This window comes from Larimichthys crocea, chromosome IX (assembly GCF_000972845.2).
Source record: "Larimichthys crocea isolate SSNF chromosome IX, L_crocea_2.0, whole genome shotgun sequence".
Classification (NCBI taxonomy): Eukaryota; Metazoa; Chordata; class Actinopteri; family Sciaenidae; genus Larimichthys; species Larimichthys crocea.
The window spans coordinates 1,439,987-1,456,614 of NC_040019.1; the positions used below are offsets into that span (position 1 = coordinate 1,439,987).

Sequence of the window (16,628 nt, forward strand, 5' to 3'; positions counted from 1 at the left end):
ACATGCAGTATGTAATAAAGTTTGCTGGTTTCAACTAGAAGTCGTGTGCTCATACCTGTATGTCTCTGACAGTGAGATAGAGAGAGACAGCAGCAGCTGTAATGGAGATATGGTTGCAATAATGACAGTAGTAATATTTGTAGTGGACGTCGTGCAGGACCACAGCTGCAGCCACGATCCACGAGAACCTGCTGGACAAGAGAGCACAGAAACTCCGGAGGAAAGAAGTTTAGTTAGTAACATGCATTAATGAGACATGTATGTTTACGGATGGAGAGGAGAGCTCAGTGCATCATGGGAAGTGTAGTCCTATAAAGGCATAACTAAGGGATGGCCTGAGCCAGCCCTAACTGTCAATGTTGACTGTGTCAGGTTTGTTCCACAGAAGAGGAGCCTGATAGCTGAAACCTCTGGCTCCCAATCTACTTTTGGAGACTATAAGGAACCACAAGGAACATGCTGAGAGCGCAGTGTTCTAGAGGGGTAGTAATGTTCTATGAGCTCTTTTAGATAAGATGGTTCCTGACCATGACAAGCTTTGTGTGTGAGAAGAAGAGTTTTAAATTCTATTCTGGATTTAACAGGTAGCCAGTGCAAAGAAGCCAGAATGGGAGAGACGTGATCTCTGATCTTGGTTCCTGTCAGAACACGTCCTAAGAGACTTATTGGAGCAACCTGATAACTAAGAGTTACAATAGTCCGGCCTAGAAGTGACAAATTCGTGGACTATAGAGTGTAGTGGGTGTGAGTTATTGTCCACGATGCTGTGAAGTTTGTAGAGCGTCCTTCTCTCTACAACCAGCAGCACAGAGTCAGTTTGTTCAGATTTTTTTAAGTGTCGCTGCCCCAACAGATGGCTGCGAGGAAGAAAAGCCGACTGATAAAACATCTGTAACATCCTGCTGCACACATTAAAGGAGTCTGCTCTATCCCTTCCTGTGCAGTGTAGCACCTCCAGTCCAGTCTGTCCTCCACCACCTGCACCTCACCCTGGATGGAAACTGTGCTCAGGTCAGTCCTAATCCTGAATCCACACTACAACGTCATTCTAAGGTAACAAAATTAAAGTTGTTTACACACTAATGAAGGCAGTTATGATCATATATTTCTTATCTGACATAGATACATAAATGTATTCAGTTAATACCCACCTCTGTTCACTAGAGGGCACTATGAGTCTCTTAATAAATGTGTCAGACCTTTGCTCTGAATGTTTTCAGTGTTTTATATTAAAAAATAAAAATCCAGGAAAAACAGGAATCATTGTACTTTTGTGAGCAGTTTAATTTCCAGACAAATTAACTGCAGAGCTTCTCTTACTGGAAGTCTTCTTATAAAAAGAACAGAGTGGACACTCAGGACAGTTTGACCCTCAGAACAAAGATCTGCTTTGACTGTCGACCGGATACTAATTTAAAAGTAATAATTGAGAGCATCCGCACCATGGCTCAGTCCTTGCAAACGGCAGCCCAGGGTTCGAATCTGACCTGTGGCTCTTTCTCCCCACATTTCCTGCCACTCTTCAAGCTGTCTCTGTCAAATAAAGCTCAAGAAGGCAAAAAAAAGAAGTAATAATTGGTTTCTGACTGTAAAGGCACAAAGACAGAGCTGCTGTGCTGCTGAACTTTCTGGGTGAGTGCAGAGGAAGTGAACTGACAGAACAGTGGTTACCTGTGCAGGATGTGGTCAGGTGAGGAGATGAGGACTAATGGAAACTGTTTTTTTTTTTCTCATGACCTCTTTATTTTGATGATGACAGCAAAAGTAACTCTCCTTTCTGCAACCACGTGCTGTTATATGTAGAGACAGTACAGTCTCTGCAGATAGTTATTTTTTTGAGTCTATACTTTGATTTAATAAACCTTTAAACAGCTGACTTTTAAACAAAATATGAATGCTCGCTTCAAATATTTGAATGGAAGCTACATCCAGAACCAAACTTGGGGTAAATGTATTCAGGAAATGTCTCCAACCGAGCAACTACTTTACCAAACACAAGTCCAGTAAGGTCAACTATATAATTATGCAAACGTGGGGTCAAGACCGTTAGATATATGAATAGGAGCATGCTGATAACATATCCTTGTGTTAAGAAGGAATCACAAGTTTCTGCTTCAGACATAAGATGAACCCAGAGAAGTCGGCTGTGTGTATCAAGTGTAATCAGGATCATTTTCTCCATTAATCATCAAGTTATTTGGTCTAGAAAATGTTGAACATTTTTGATTTTGATGTCCTCAAATGTCTTGTTTTGTCCATAGACTAAAGAAACTAGAAAATATTCACATTTCAGAAGCTGAAATCAGAGAAATTGGACATTTTCCTCCTTAAAAAATGCATCAAAACAATGAATTGATTAGTTATTTTGTCCATAAAATGAAAATGGTGACCACTGTTTCCCAAAGATATAAAAGAAACAAGAAAACATTGTATGAATGTTGTTTCTCTAAACATTTAAACATTTGAAATGGAATAAAATCAGTGTTTCTTTAGCTCTGATACTGATACACATGCAGCTTATTATTATTATTATTATTATTATTATTTATTTTTTAATCGTTATTATTATCACTATTATTATGATTGTTATTATTATTATTATTTATTTTTTGATTATTATTATTATTATTATTATTATTATTATTATTATTATTATTATTAAACTTGTAAACAAAGCTACTCACGCATGACAACCTCCACAGGCCGGTGTATAAATCTAACGCACCCTTCATCAATGGCGCCTCACCTGTCTCACCTGTTACCTGTTAGCAGGCTCCCCGCTCACCTGTACGGTGTGTATTCATTCATTGCTCCGTAAGGAAAGCAGACCCAGCTTTGGGCTTTGTAACACCCCTGATGAAGAGCTCTGGAGACGGATTTATAACCGAGTTAAGTCTTTTCCAAATGTTGGGAGCTGCGTTTTGAGCTTCACACGCTAACGGCTGCTAAGTAACCGTTACCTGAGCTGAACTGTAACGTTACTTCACGTTTGAATATTCGAGTATTTAACTGTAACGCTGCTTTCTGTTTGAACTCTACACATTTCAGATAAAAGTATTGTGCTTTTACAATGTATATGTATGATTATATGATATGTATATAAGTGTTTTTACATACAAAATGTGTATAAGTGCAGCTAGTCGAGTAGTCGATTATTCAAGTAGTCGATTATTCGAGTAGTTGATTGGTCAAGTGATTGATTGAGTAATTGATTGGTCGAGTATTGGTCAAGTAATTGAGTAGTCGATTGGTCGAGTAGTAGATTAACTGAGTGGTCGATTAATTGGGTAATCGATTGGTCGAGTAATCGAGTACTTGATTGGTCGAGTAGTCGATTATTTGATTAAGGGGGTAGTTGATTATTCTATTAATTGAGTAGTTGATTAGTCAATTAATCGAGTGGTCGATTGTTTGATTAGTTGATTAATCAATTAATCGATTTGTCGAGTAGTTGATTGATTAGTCGATTAATCAAATAGTTGATTATTGACATAAAATTAATTAGCAACTATTCAGATAATCCTAATTTTAATTTAAATCCTTTTTATGGTTCTGAAATGTGAATATTTGATGCTTTTTCTTGCACTTTCTTTTTAATAATTTTGAGGTTTTAGGCTGTTGAGACAAACATTTGTAAATATTATATTTATTTATAAATTTTATAAATAAATCAATCAAATTTTTAACAGAGAAATTAACCAGCAAATTAATCAATAATAGTGAAAATAATCAGTAGTTGTTTACAAAAATAGTCCAGGTGTTTCACAATGAGGCTCTCTGTGATTTACAGAGTTGGAGCGGAGCCGGTGTCGTGCTAGAACCGGAGCCGGGCAATACATGAGTTCATGGATCACGTTAGCTGCTGAACTCATTTGGTAAGCTCTAAATAAGTTATGCACTCGTAGAGTTTTGGTTTTAAGAGCTCCTGACAAATGATGTGTTGTAGTTTATTTTGGAGCGAGCGATGTCCACGGCTACTCTGACAGCGAAGCAGAGAGGGGATAAACATTTGTAACAAACAGACGGCCGCTGAGTGGGAGAGCTGACACGCTGTCTTTACCTTTTTAACGTCTATCTGTTTCTGCTGAATGTTCCCGTGTTGTCCTCTCGGCTTCGAGGAGGCTGACGGATGTTTGGCTCGGTCTCGTTTCCTGTGTGTTACGTTCGTTGTTGATAAATCACTTTAGACTTACTGTACTTTTTGGAACACCTGGACCAGATGTGTGTGTGTGTTCCTCTTATTTGGCTTCGTAGCGTGGAATAGTTGACACCTGTGTTGCGTCGATGGTGGAAAGTCGGCTTCGCCTGGTGGAAACTGGTTTGATATTAAAGTGTTTTTATTACTCTCTAGCTATTTGAGGCTAACCCATGTCTTCTCAGCTCATCTCCATCACGTCCAAACATATTTTCATGCATTACCGGAGGACATACTGTACCGTGCTACGCCCCAGGTTTCACCTGACGGGGAACAGCAGAAGTCCCTGAATTCTGAGAAGAGTTCATTAATTTTCCGTCTGTTTTCCTGTCAGCAGTCGAACCCCCCCATGAAGCAGACGAGGACAACTTATATCACAGGTCCACGAGTCCTGAAGAGGAATTTCCACCCTGTCGTCTCCGCTCCACAGGGGATACAGTGCTATCATGTCTTACCACGGATGCACAGGGTCAGTACGATGTTTAAAATGACAAATGTTATTTATTCTTCCATTTGTAACGTGGAAACAAATCTACAAACATCTCTGCCTCGTTGCAGCTCTGTCTATTCCACCAATATCCAATAAGTAGGAAACACAACAAAGGATGGGCTGGTTTAAAGTTAATAGGTCATCTAATAGATCCTAGATAATCTCTCTGGAAAATTAGAGCTTATATTAAACACATTTCTGCATTTTTCTCTTTATTGTAACTGTCTTAAATTCACTATATTCTGTCGTACCTATAAGGTAAAAGATGTTTGTAGGTTCACAGTCTGGCCACCGTTGACAGCGGTAGTTTAACATTTGGATTTGTGTGTTGATTTACGGGGGGGCAGCCGGTGAAAGTTGGTGTAATAAATATACTTTGAGTGGATGGAGTGGCGTGGCGGTGACCTGTCATCAGTGGACAGCTGCCTCACGGGCGGAGAGAAAACAGCTGTTTGACGTTCTTCAGGCTGTGTTTAGACCAAATCAGGTGTTGCGGTCGTTAAGCTGGAGGGTTTGAGCGGCGTGCTGAGGGTGTGGGTTATTTGTGATGACCATAACTGCTATGAATCTCCCACTCGCTCATTCATGGTTATATGTGAATCCTGAATCTATAATCTGTAATCTTAAAGGTCCAGTGTGTCAGATTCAAGGGGCACTATTTACAGATTATGGCCTTACAGTGAGATGTTTATATCTACAGATGCTGCAGGTCCTCTCCATGGATTTCAGATTTTCACTCAAGTTTCTCATATAAGCTTGGAGAGGGAAGATAATTCAGTTGGTTGCAATCTTCAAACTCACCGCTAGATGCCAATAAATCCTACAATTCAATATTATAGAGTAACTACTGAGTAAAATTAGTACAGATACCTAAAATTTGTACTTAATTGCAGTACTTGTAGAACCCTAAACTGGATTCAACAGAGGTCATAAAAACTGCAGTTCCTCAAACGTCCACTTGAGGCTGGCTCCAGAAGTGTCTCCATAAGTCCCCATGTTCAAATGTCCAACTTCACAGCAGAAATAAACATGTTTACAGCCTGGTACAAAAAACAGTTTTGGTCTCTGTAGCTAAAGTATCCTGACACGTGTTAAATCCAGCGTCTGTTGTCCTCTCTGCATGAGAGTTGTCTCTGGAGACACAGAACAGTTGAGACGGACGCCGCCAAGCGTTGGACAAACGAGCAGTAATCCGTACACAAACCAGACGTCGGCGTATTTGGAAGACCTCACCACTGTTGGATTGCTCTATTTTTAAGTCAGACATTAAGCACTGATGCCAGCGGCGTGCCTCAGACTAAACAACCAGAGTAACGAATGTGTTGTTTGGTTTCATGGAACATCGTGCAGCTTTGACCTCCACGTGGGGTTACAGAACTGTCTTAATTAAACTTTGTTTGTAGATACTTGCATTGCTTGTCAAAGCTCAGCTGAAAGCACGGTGCCGTTTACCTCGTTTTATTTACGTGTTGCGGATGCCAGGTTTAACTTCGGGCCTGAGTCACTTCGTAGCGTCCACGCTCTTAATCCTGCATAACTTTAAGCCTTAATATAATGTGAACAGATGAGTTGTATATAAATTCACCCTCAGTACAGTTGTCATGAACGGGGAAATTAGCTACAGAGACCAAAACTGTTTTTTGTACCAGGCTGTAAACATGTTTATTTCTGCTGTGAAGTTGGACATTTGGACATGGGGACTTATGGAGACTGACTCACTTCTGGAGCCAGCCTCAAGTGGACGTTTGAGGAACTGCAGATTCTGGTTTCACTTAACAGACACAGAAAAAGTTTGGAATTTTTGCTTGATATATGATTAATCGTTTATCGAAGAAGTTTAATTTGGTTTGTTTGCATCGACTAAAATCTGATTAAATTCTTCAATACAGACTTAAAAAGTGTGATTATCAATAATTTAATATGTGGACATGATTATAGAATAAATACTTTATTGATCCCTCGAAGGGAAATTCTTTTTTCGCTCAAGTTTTTACATGAATTTCACCCGAAATCCACAAACCACACACACACACATGAGCTGGGATTAATTATACCAAAACATTTAAACTCACACAGGGAAACTTTTCGTTCTCACAAAATAAAGCGAGTTTTCATCAACATAATTACGGTTTTTACTTTGGAATTTATGTGAATTTCAATTTTGGGTATTTGCACAATTAAATTCATGCATTTCACAGCGAGCCCCCTAACAGAGCTGGTTGAGTGGCAGTGTGTGGTTTTAAATGCTGCACACTTGTCGGTCTGTGTCGTTTCTCGTGGCTTCGGTGGCGAGAGTTTGTTGATTTTATGTGGAAGCGTTCTGACGTTGTTTTTTTAAACAATGATGATAAAAAACAGGCAAAACTCGGGTCTCTGTGTCTTCCTGTAGTGTTTTTTTTTTTTTTGTCTCCACAGTGTTCAGACGGCGGGAGTTAACCGATCACAGTCATATACAGTAGCAACAGCTGATGTCTGATTTAACCAGACAAGAAGCCAGAGCACACAGCTCGTTTCCCAGATATGTGTCACTGTGGCTGCAGAGTACCGCTGAGGTTAATGACGTGTTCTGCAGGAAGGAACAGTGACGGAGGTTTTTTTAGGTGAGGAATGTCGGTGATGACCAGAAGCAGGACTTCTGATGATCCACGTCTTTGCAGATTTTATCTTAGCCAGGAGTTTGAAGAAGCCGTACAGGCAACATGCCGTTGGGCCAGAGCCGCCACACTTTTTAAAACGACGTCACAGATACGACGTCCATTCTTTATCCTGTCAGCGAGCAACGCTGTGCTGAAGTTCATCCTCACAGAGCTGCTAGTTGGCTGTAATCTCACTCAAGCATCGATGAATTATTGAAAAATCGTCCTGTCTTACGGTATAAAGTGTCTAAACATTTACTCGTGCTGTCACGGCTGATGTATGCCGCCCTCGTCCGTATTTTCTTAACGGTGTCGTGATGACATGCCCCGGGTTGCGAATGTTTGTTGGCCGTTAGTCAGACGGGATTAGAAGAAGCACCTGCAGATCTTCTGTTTATTTAGTCTTCATACTTTTAAAAGTCACATCAGCTTTAAAGCACGGGACACCGAGTTGTTTCCAAGAAGCGCTGCGGTCGACTGAAAACAGCCTGAATATCGTAAAGACAACAACTAACGCAGCAGAGTTGACAAATAATCAACCACGTCGGGAGTAGAAGATGAAGTGTGTGCCAACGTGGTGATGGCATCGATGTTTACGGCAGCCAAAGTTTCCATTCCCGTGTCCTGGATGCTGTTTTACTGCTTGTGCTTCAGCCAAGTGAGCCATGGTTAGAGTTTTGTAGCACGATTACAGACAATAAAATACGCTTTGGCTGTCGTGCTCGTTGTCTACGTCTAAAAATCAACCAATACTTAAATTAACAGTCAATTAATTGATTGCTTGGCGGATTATATTCGACTAATCGGTTCTCCGTCGTGAGGATTTACTGCTGTTCCTCTCTTAGGACTGATTTTAAAGATGTTATTTGAAGAAAAACGATTAACTGATGATGAAAATAATAATCATTTGCAGCTTTATAGAAACCTTTTACACCACATGTGTTCTCGATGACGATGCTAAAAGTCGTGAGTGTGATTTTTTAATGGTCAGTAAGTGAAAACATCCACTCGTAAATCTTTATGGCTCTTCTCACGGCTAACTGGAAACCTACAACTCTGAGAACGGACTGAACCAGACAAAGATAGTTGAACTTCTCTGGTTTAAACCACCGACATTAGTTTGTATTCAATCTTTCTGAGCTGTCTTGAATCCCTTTGAGCACCCACAGTCGTCCTCCATAAGAACACTTCATAAACCTGCTACTGTTTATTGCCACGCTCTTTATAGCGCTGAGGATATTTTCACCATCCCGCACATCTCAGGCCGCTCACACGAGCTGCAGCACATTACATCATTTTTTATCCTCGGGAATGTTTACACGTTCTCCGATAGCCGGCGTCTCGAGCCGCCGCTGCACAAGAGTAACTACAGAGCAAGAGGAAATATTTTATTTTGTAGTTTTACAGATTTAAGCCTGCTGCTGTCGACCGTTAACAGGCCTCTAAATAAGGCAGCTCAGCTTGTCTTCCTCCTGTCGTAAAATACATTTCCTATAATACTGTACTTTAGTATCATTTTGAGGTACTTGTAATTAACTTGAGTAATTACCTTTCATGCTGCTTTATACTTCTACTCCTTCATTTCTCAGTGTAATATTGTACTTTTGACTTCGCTGCAGTTATCTGATACTTCACTGACTTTGCAGACGATGACTCAGGAGGTAGAACGGTTCGTCCAGGCGTTTCGATCCCTTCAGTCGTCTGGTCTGGCTGTCGAAGTGTCCTTGGGCAAGATACTGAACCCCAAATCGCTCTGACTGACTGTGCCGAGAGTTTCTTCAGGATTAGAATCACTGCCGGGTGTTTGTCTGTTTGTGCTGAACGCAACGGCTGTGAAACAATCATGAAATAACTTTTTATTTGTCTGATTAACCGACTTTATCGATGCCAGCGCTCGCTCACTCTCATTCGCTGTCGAAGTCACTCAACCACTTGCTCGCTCTCTGTTTCTTAAACTCTCGTGCGTAAAGCAAATCAGACTTCTTCTTGTCACTTTTTTGCACAGTAAGTTTTAGTCAGACTCAGATTTAGAAACTGCTTCATGAGATAAACAAAGCCGGAACAACAACAACAGAGTTTAGTCTCAGTTTCAGGCTGAATGCGGGAGGTTCGACCAAACTGAGTCTGATTGGCGGCTGCAGCGTGACATTGGGCTACGTTTATCCAAAAGTTGGATCCGGCTCAACTTCTTTGCTGGTACAGCCAAAATGGACTAAATCCATTGAAATGAATGGGGAGGAAAACCTGTGTCTGAATGTCTAAAAAGAAGCTGTAAGTACAGTCCATTTACGACTTAATACAAAATATAATCAACTAATAAATCATGATGTATTTAAAGTAGAAGTAAGCCAACATCTGCAACATTAAAGTGGTTCCTGTACACAATAATGCATTAATTATAATTCAGTAATGTCTTTACGTTTAATACTTTAAGTCCATGAAGTACTTAATTGCTAAACAGTATTTTTTCCACGTTTTGAGTTGACAACTAATGAAGCAGTTCATCCGAAACACTTGACTTTAAGCCATAAACCCTCCTCAGAGAGGTTTATCTTCACGCAGTATTGTCTCATGTTCTCGGACGCTGCAGTCATGTCCCACATCGGCTGACTAATCGCTGGTTAGCGGTGAAATTAGGTCACTCCCCGGGGTCTCGTCAATACATAATTAAAACACAGGATGCAGACACGCTTCTCTGACACTCAGGGCACAGAATGACCCGCTGTGATGTGTCGGCGTGCACACAGTGGAATGCATTGTCTCACATTTTTAGGACAGATGTACTTACTCACATTTTCTCCCATTTAAAAATCTGAGACATTCAGTCCATCAGATGACTCATCAGATCTCGAGGATAAAGGCTGGATGGTTCGCCGTCGAGGTCGCGGCGTTTACGTGACCAGCGGGTAACTCGTCTGGAGCTGATTCATCCTCCACCTGGGCAGCAGTGAGCTCACTCACCAAACACTCTGTCCTTTTAGTCTCCCTCTCTGCCTCGCTGTGAAATATAACTTATGAAATGGATTTGCTTGTTAAACCTGACCTTGGACATTTTTACACTACACAGTAGGGATGTTTATATCAGGAAATACACAAACTGTGTCTAAAGCTCGGATCTGTTTCATCACTTTAGGGAGGGTTCTTTCTTTTTTTGACATATTTCACCGTTTTCTATCAAATTTTAGTTTAGGGAGGCAACTTTTAACAACAGGACTATAAAAATTGTGGAAACACACAGTTAAAGTGTGTTTTATTCATAAATGACGGCATAGCTCTAAATGTAAGCATGTATAGATTGTACAAACTGAATATATTTGATATGTTTTTGCTTCAGTTAGGTGAACGTCGATCTCGTCCACAACATTTTTTCCATAAAGCTGTCGGAGTTAACTTTCAATGTAAAGTGACGTTGCCATCAGATAGTTTCGGGTTTCTGAAGAGCTGTTTTGAAGCTCCCGACGTCAAAGACGTGGACCTGAGGCGGGCTGAATCACACCTGGGTGCTCAAACCAGCCATCTGTAACAACACCCACCTGTCAATCAAAGCATAATCCTGCATAACTTTAAGCCTTAATATAATCTGAACAGGTGAGTTGTATATAAATTCACCCTCAGAGACCAAAACAGTTTTTTGTACCAGGCTGTAAACGTGTTTATTTCATCATACGGAGATGAAACCATTTAAAGTGTGCCGGTGTGGTTGCCTCTACCTCTGCTTGAACTCGTTGTTGCTCTTGTTTTTAATTTCCCACCCTGTTAACAGTCGTGTGCAAACTAATGTGTTAACCACCGTGCTGAGTGAGACGAGCCTCTGATCGATACTGTTCACACGATGGAGGACTTTAAATATGAAAAGAGTTTCCATTTCATTTTTCAGTACGACGTGAGCGAGCGATAACCTGAACTTTACGTCTCAAACAGCCGCCTGTGGAATTCACGTATCCGTCCATCAAATACCGTAGCAGTCGTCCACTAAAACAAACGGGCCTCTGGGGCAGGAGTGTGTTTTATTGGTGTTCTTGGATCAAGTCGCCTTGTTCAACAACTTCCTGACAGAATCTGAGATCTTCCAGGGCCTCCTGGGGACTTGTACTTTTTGGAAAGAGTCCTGGAGAAAAGAGGGACAGTGTTTATAGTTTGAGCTTTTATATCCATTACACAATTAATGAGGTCGCAACAGGACGTCCAGACAGAAGGAGAGAGATTGGTAGCCTGATGAATGTCGGGTTAGAAACCTTCTGTCCTGGTCTTGCAGTAGTCAGATAGTTTGAATTAGTGCGTCTATACGGTTTCATTCCTTCTGTTTTAACCTCTGGGGCTGTTTTTTAAGATTCCAGACTGAGGAGCTCATAACGTTGTACAAACAGCTGGGAAACATTAGTTACCTACCGGACCAAGTGCAACAACTTACAGTGTTTGGACTGCAGCGTATTTATAAAGATGCTGATAATTAATCGCCAAATTAAGTTTGTGTACTTTCAAAATAAGACACCCTTTATAGTGTTTATGTTGTAACAAACTGTTTTAATATCAGTGAATGATTTATTCGCGCTGCGCGAACAACAACAATTTTTAGGTTGCCAGATTGGCTGGTGTTTCGCTCAGCAGCAGGAGAGAAGATCTCTACAGTCTCTACTGTTTGACGACTTTATTTATGGGAATATGTTAATAATGACGATGTGAACCAAAGTCATGTTTATGGACGACTTTTTAATATTTATGACGGCCTAGGAAGTGAGAGATCTTTTAATTGTTAAAGGTTTACCAACGAGTTTCTTCTCTCGTATTAAATTTGAATCACGTATACACAAACATTCGTAAAACGTACAAACTTTTTGCAGAGTGTGAAACGTATAGAATCGTTTTACAGAGTAGATATTTCTGGAAAAAAAAGGGGAATCTAATACAACTTTACCTCAGACACGTCTGCAAGCCATAATTCCTGGAGTCGGTCAGGTTTTGAATGACAAGGTAAATTTAAGAAGAGCAATAAAAATAAAAGTGAAATAAATAAAAGAGAGGTGCTTTTAGAAATTGACTGTACAACTGCCAGACAAAAAAACTGATTTAGATCATTCAATTTGACTTTGATTCTCAAAGTATTTCAGGAAATGTCCCCAGACTTTGTGAAACTTCTTGTTCTTGATCTTTTCAAGATCGAGACGGGACGTAACCTCCGAGCGTAGTATTATCAGTATTATCAGCAGAAACTTTGCTTGAAGTTTGATGCATATCATCCAGGGTTGGGCTCTAGTTCAAGATTAAGATGAAAGATGAGGTTTTGGAAAATGTCTTTTCCAGTGTTTTTCCAGTAGGACATCTGGAAGCCTCGCCTCTCTTACATTTCTCACAATTTGACTTTGAATGAAAGCATGAACATCAAAGGGATTTTTTCACAACCTGGCAACCCAAAGGTTGGTTTAATTAATGGTTTATAACAGATGTTTTATATCTAAAGCCATTAATTACAACTTAAACCTCCTTTATGGAGTCGTGCCTCATCAGAAAGTAGTTCCATCTTTTTATTTGAACGTAAAGTCTTGCCAGTTGTGCCAATGTGCCTTGTCTAGCTTTGCTTGTAGTGTTTCATCGTATAGGCAAAGCTAGGTGTGTGGTTGCATGGCCCTGATTGGCTCCAGTTGAGGAGGTGCGGCCGTCACGGCTTCCTGAAGAATGCTGATTGGAGCGCCACCTGTATCGACCATCCAATTAGAAGATGCCCAACAGCCGGGCTTTTACCTTGACTTGATTGTGAATGTTAACTACAGTGTTAACCCATTTTAAATGAGGTAGTAGACTAGTTTAATTTATTCTGCTGACCCAACAGTCCATCAGTGTCTCAGCTTCCTGTAGAGGTGATCTAGTCTCAGGCAGTGACCTGACTCATCAGATTGTTTTCATCACGAGGGCGATTTTGGCCTCGGTTTAACTTTGCTCACACGTGGACTTTGTCTTTGTCCTAGTTTATTGCCTCTGTAAATCACACTCGTTGATTTCAGTTCCAAAACACACATCTGCAAGACAATACCGGTGAATCCTGCATGTGGGACGGGGAATGATTGGGAGCAAACTGTGCTACTGACGGCATCCAGCCATGGATGACTTATTTGAGTCAGTGCAGAGAGCTCAGCATCATCCGCTACAGTGTTGTGAATCTCATTTGAAACATGCAGCACGATGATGATGATGATTGTTAGTGAGTTTACGGATGAGCCAAACGTGTACAAACAGAGGTTACCCTGGAAACTAAATATTTAAATAAAATGGAAACATCATTGTATGTAAAGCAATGTTCAATGAGACCGTGAAATGGGAGACTTGAGCATAAATTGTGCATTCAGTCTCCAGTTGTTCATGACGGCATCACTCCAAAAACAAGACCAGCATAACCAGTAGAGGCTTTTCCATGACTTTGCTCTCAGAGGGGGAGAATCTTGAAGCTCTTGGCAGCAACGTTACACGCAGGCCTGGACGCTGCTGGAGTTACGAAATACTGATGGATCAACATGCATGCTGTCTCTCCAAGTATAAATACAAAATATAGCTGACTGTGGCAGATTTTTCACTGCATAGAACATATTTAAATAAGACAATAGTGTGTATTACTATAGTAGTTATTGGGGCATGAGTAGCTCAGTCTGCAGCCTGAGCAATGCATCGAACCCAAGTGGTAACTTCCATGCCTGTCAAGTGAAGCCAAAAACTGCAGTTCCTCTAACGTCCACTTGAGTCTGGCTCCAGAAGTGAGTCAGTCTCCATAAGTCCCCATGTTCACAGCAGAAATAAACATGTTTACAGCCTGGTACAAAAAACAGTTTTGGTCTCTGTAGCTAATTTCCCCGTTCATGACAACTGTACTGAGGGTGAATTTATATACAACTCACCTGTTCACATTATATTAAGGCTTAAAGTTATGCAGGATTAAGAGCGTGACCGCTTTGATTGACAGGTAGTTGCCGTTACAGAGGCTTGTTTGAGCAACCAGGCGTCATTTGGCCTCAGGTCCACTGACACGTCCACGTCTTTGCTGATTTTTAGTTTAGCTTGGAGGCTGAAGAAGTGGCACAGCCACATATTTCCAGCTTCAAAGCAGCTCTTCAGAAACTTATGGTGGGTGACATCCCTGATACTCTGTCCATTATTTATACTGTCAATTGTTGCATTTTGTTTCTTCTTATTGGTCTTCTTCAAGCAGCGTTGTTGCTGTTACAGATTGGTCTGGTTTGGCTGTGTTGGAGTTGACTCTGATAAAGCTGAAAGATAAAACAGTGAAAAATGTCTGTCACAGTTTCCCACGTTCAGACTGCGCTGATTTAATTTCTGTTGATCAACAAATCGATGAATCGTTTGTCATATCCTCTGTATTACTTTACTCTGATAGCTGCAGTGATAAAGAAATCTCTGGGAACTCTGGTGGGCGTTAGACATCTCCACATGAGTGATGTTCGGAAATAAGCTTTAAAAATCAGCCCGAGTGCTCCTTTCTTAGGAACATGAAGTCAACTGATGACACTCGGAGGTAACATTTAACATCCTCAGATTCCAGCAGAAAGGAAAACTGGGAAAAAGGGAAAAAGTCCTGATTTACTCGTCACCGCCCCGTTTCCAGATAACCCCGGAGGTGGAATAAAATCCAACATTTGCAGCGAAAGAGGGAAATTCTTATTTTGGTCCTGGAAATTACATAAGCGTTACCACAGTGCGGAGGATTTCCCAAAGCCTTTTTTTTATTTTTATTCTTTTTGTTTTGTCAGGAATGACATAAATCAACGAGCCAATGGTTTTTTTTTTTTGTAAGAATACCTCGAGGACAGTTTCCTGAGGAAACAGATCAAAGACGCCAAGAGAGAGAGTATCCATGTCAGCGTTACCTCTGACCTGCTAACAGAATGTTTACGGCAGATTTAACACAGGAACTCATATACATTCATTTAACTCTCTTTGCTTTAAAAACGTGAGTTATGTGCTTTAATGTTCGGCGGGTTGTAAGGTCAGCTGCGGGTTGTAAAAACATTTTTTCTGAGGCCACCTCTCTTATGGGCTGACCTTTAACTCCAGCCTTCACCTCGTTCACTCTTTAGCCTGCGGTATGTTGTGTTCAATGTGCAATGCAACGAGAATATATCTAGAGACAAAAATATGGGCGATACTTCTCTCTGTTGCAATCATTAATCTCTCTGCTATTCTCATGTTTATTTACTTTGTTTGCAATGGAGTAACGTGAACAAAAAGCCAAATCTGACTGGACAAAGTATTGGCACCCTCAACTTAATTTTTAGCAGCACACCCTTCTGGAAAAAATAACCGAAATCAAGAGTTTCCTGAAGCCATCAGTGAGTTTCCTACACTCCTGTACTTGGATCTTAGTCCACCTTTCTTTTGCCGACTGCTCCGAGTCTTCCAGATTTGATGGGTTCCTTCTCTCAAACGCTGTTTTAAGATAAAATAAAATGGACTTTAACGATTTCACAGCCGGGGAAATTCACTTGACTTTGACCCTTCTTGTACAGCAGCGGCCCCTCAAACTTTTTGGGGGCCATGGACCTGTAATATTGTCTTGGGTTTTTCCAAAGAAGTTATTAATTTTTGTAGTTTGTGGGCTTCATTTTTGGGACCGACACACGTCTTGCATCTTGCCCCGGTGGTTGGAGACCTCTGATGTTGTCCGGCCAGTCCAGTTTATTGTCTGAGATCTCTCCACTCTGGGATTTATATCTGGACTTCAGAGCTCTCCAGCACTTTTAGGCGCCTTTTTGAAGTATTCTTTGGGTCATTGTCCTGCTGTTAGACCTGTGACCTCAGACCTTTCTGACACATTCTTTGGTAGCCTTTTAGATTTTATAACGCCGTGCACACAGTCAAGACATCCAGCACCTGAAGCAGCAAAGAAACCCCAAAACATCAATGGACCTGCACCATGTTTGACTTTCTCTGAAGGCAGCAGACCCCACTGCTCCCACAGAAACATAAACTGATCGGAGTTTGCCAAAACTTACCCGAGGAAGCCAAAAAACCTTCAGGGTGAATGTCCTGTGGACAGAGGAGACTAAGATAGAGCTTTTTGGTGAAGTACATCATTCATCTGAGGCCTTCAAAGAAAAGATCACAGCCGGTATTGACATGACGCTGCTGTCATAACAAAGACCTTAAGCATCTTAACATAACAAGAGATTGTCCTCATTATTTACATATTATATTTAAGTGACACTGCAGCTGTCATAAAAAACAAAACAATATTGGAGGATGTTTTCTGTGTTATGGCTGCGAGCTGTTTTTGTTTGTTTATGTGTAATTATTGTGTTTGGAT

General features: G+C 40.8%; 1 protein-coding gene across 2 annotated transcripts in view; it reads left to right on the forward strand.

Moving 5' to 3' along the window:
* Positions 1 to 2,741: 2,741 nt before the first annotated feature.
* Positions 2,742 to 16,628, forward strand: part of LOC104930937 (tenascin) — a 62,692-nt gene continuing 48,805 nt past the window's right edge. The window contains exons 1-2 of one of the 2 annotated variants that reach the window (XM_027282227.1): positions 2,742 to 2,888; positions 4,530 to 4,664. The gene's annotated coding sequence lies outside the window, so the exon portion shown is untranslated. The remainder of the gene's footprint in view (positions 2,889 to 4,529; positions 4,665 to 16,628) is intronic. The other variant, XM_027282228.1, reaches the window with a different exon arrangement.